This window comes from Protopterus annectens, chromosome 9.part0, assembly GCF_019279795.1.
Source record: "Protopterus annectens isolate FY-2018-M chromosome 9.part0, PAN1.0, whole genome shotgun sequence".
NCBI lineage: Eukaryota > Metazoa > Chordata > Ceratodontiformes > Protopteridae > Protopterus > Protopterus annectens.
The window spans coordinates 1,517,738,352-1,517,741,375 of record NC_056743.1 but is presented as its reverse complement, the minus strand read 5'-3'; the positions used below and the strand labels follow the sequence as shown (position 1 = coordinate 1,517,741,375).

Genomic DNA, 3,024 nt, shown 5'->3' with positions numbered 1-3,024 from the left:
CAGCCCATAGGTGTTATTGGAACTACAGAACAATTAATCAGACAACTCATTTTCTGTTTGTTTTACTATTAGTATGTGCATGTTTTATATTTTTGATGTAAAATAGTTCCTCCACCTGATGCTTCATATTTGTTGTAGGATGTGTAATTATTGTTGGAGGATGTATTCTACATCCAGAATATACATATGCACATTATATAAGTATATGTTTAGACATACACACCGAGTTTCATATACAGTTACTGTGTGTTGATGAAAAGTTGCTTTGGTCGACAAATGCTATGGATGTGCAAGATTGTCAAATGACTGATATCTTGAAATGCTGTTTCTTTCAAACATTTCAAACAGGTGAATGGGGATTGGGAGGGGGTTAGAATGTGTATGTGTGCATTTGGGTATTAGGGTAAGAGTTAGGTAAGGGTATAGGTGTTGTGCGTTTGCTTTCAAGTGTGTGTATTTTAGAGTTGAGGTTGGGGTTAGGTAAGGGATTAGATTACGTTTGTAGTGTGTGTTCGTGTAGGTTTGTGTGTCTTATGTAGTGACAGTGTTACTGGAAAGGTTTTTAAGGCACAGTGTGGGGTTATGGTTTGGATAGCAGAGGGTTGTGTGTATGCCTGAATTACACATCAGACCTGTGAAAGATTTAAGAGGGAAAACAAGTTATTTTCCCACTCTCTACACTAACCCCCCCCCCCCCCCCAATAACACTAGCATCTTATTTGTCTGAATAGTGGTAGTGTTGTGGGAAGGAAGGGTTCTTTTAAGGTACAGTGTAGGGTTAAGGTTGAGGCAGGAGTAGGATTAGAGTTGGCACATTACTGAGGTGATGCAGTAGGGCAAAGTGTCACCGTAACCCTGCCCTGCCACAACCCTAACTGAGTGTGGTCTCTTAGTAACACTATCTTTATTGGCTTACTAGCAGACATCTAGACAACAGGGTCATGACTTGCGAAAGCCTGGCATTTGTTCATCACCACTCTGGATGCAGAAACAACATAAAATGTTTGACAATGTCCATTTCAAATGGATTGCCATTGTAAGCAGAGATCTAGCACTGTTTTTTTTTAATTTTGAATTTTATTTCAACTTAATTTTATTACTATTATGTATTATTAGATTTTGATTTAATTTAATTAGCCTGGCAGTTAGAGCAGAGGATTAGTGTATGAGCTGTTAACAAGCTGCATCCTGTAGTCTAGCATTTAATTCTTTCAGCCTCAGTTTCCTACGGTATCACTTAACCAGACAGGGCTTTGTCCAAAAATGGATTGTGTGGATCAGTTCTCAACCCCAGGTAACAAATTCAAATACATTTCCACTCTAGTTCCTCTTTGTTGTAGCCTAACTCTGTGGTATTTGGTTACAGTATATCTGTGTGATTACATGCAGTATGTAGCTAAAAGTTAGATTTGTATATTATTACCTTTTCCCAGAATAACTTTTCTGTGTTCCATGGCATATCTTTTAATTGTATAAATTTGAAGCATGTATACTAAAAACGGTCATAATTCACTTTAAATTAGACAGCTAGTAATATGTTAAGTATGCTATTACTGATTCACTTGCTTCCTTTCTGTCTTTTAATTTTAAAGACTTTAACATATGTGCCTTTCAGCAGTCAAAAATGTTAACCTCTTAAAAGTTATTTGTAATCAGTGGTTTACATGATGCATGTCTGGCTGATTGCATACGTACTGATGAAATAATGCAATCCACTGAGTATTCACCCACAAATACTACATAGCATTCATTTCCCAAAAGTGTTTAAGTTGTTGCAGTTTAGTCATAGTTTATGCCCTATTTTTAAATAAGAAGGGCTAGTGTTTCATGCAGCGTTATGACCAATGAATCATTGCAGCCTGAGTTCTGCTTCTTCACGTAGAATCACATTCTCCAGCTAAACTTTTATAGTAGCATGATGTCCCTTGTGCCACTTTCAAACATTCATGTTCTCACTTAAGATCTTATCACTTTCATGAAGCTGTCCGATTTTTTTTTATGCGTTTCTAAGCAGCTGATTTTGTAACTTGGAACTCAATAGAAAAGAAAAGGAATCTTGGCAATACAGACAGTCGTAAAAAAGCTAAACTCTTCCCTGTCATTGCTTGTTTTCTGGTTTCCAAATAGAAAGCTAGCTCTCTTCCTTTTATGGTGACAGTTTCTATTTCCCAGTTTACATCTTGGGAGGTTCTGGACAAACTCCCCATATTCTGTCTGTAGCGTTCTCCTGTATGTTCTGAGTAGCTGTTGTATACAAAATGCATAAAATGTCTGACAAAGAATGTCATTGGGGAAATTATAAATATAGGTGTATCACTCCATTAAACTTTCTCATGATGTCTGTCTTCTGAAGAAAACTTTAAAACTAAATGGGGTACTCTGTCATTGTTAGGGCTATTAGAATTGCAGAGTGTTCACATTGCTTATTGTTCATGAACCCTTTTCAAAATGTTTTTAAAGGACAAATTTTGTCACACTGACATTCATGTGCATAGCTTTAAATGCAAGTTTAATGTGTACTGCATACTTAAGTTGAATGAACAACAAAAATAGTCTTGGGACCTTATAGCAAACCTAAATATTCAGAGCCTCGTTAGCGCAGTAGGTAGCGCGTCAGTCTCATAATCTGAAGGTCGTGAGTTCGATCCTCACACGGGGCAAGATTTTTTATTTCTACCTCCTTGAGAACATCTTACTTCACTGCTCATCTGATCTACAACATAGAGGAGCAATCCTCTCTTGTTTTAAGCCAAAAATTAATTTACTGTTCTGTTTCTGTAAGACCTTGCACAACAGGTAAGAATTACTCTGTCATACTCAGAAAGGCTTTGTCTCACACAATCCTGCCGATACAGTTGCTCCTCTGCTTATTTAGTGTGCAGACATACCACCTTCAGTTCTATCTGCAATTCCTCAGTGGGAGTGGTTTGCCTTAAAGAAACAGAACTCATATTAATCCTTCACTCTTTTATAGCGCTTCTAAAAGATAAAACTTTAATTTAGTGCAGATTTCCTTCCTCCATT

General features: G+C 37.0%; 1 non-coding gene across 1 annotated transcript; it reads left to right on the top strand.

Moving 5' to 3' along the window:
* Positions 1 to 2,587: 2,587 nt before the first annotated feature.
* TRNAM-CAU lies at positions 2,588 to 2,660 on the top strand. The gene has a single exon. It is a non-coding gene; the product is annotated as a tRNA-Met (tRNA).
* Positions 2,661 to 3,024: the final 364 nt, after the last annotated feature.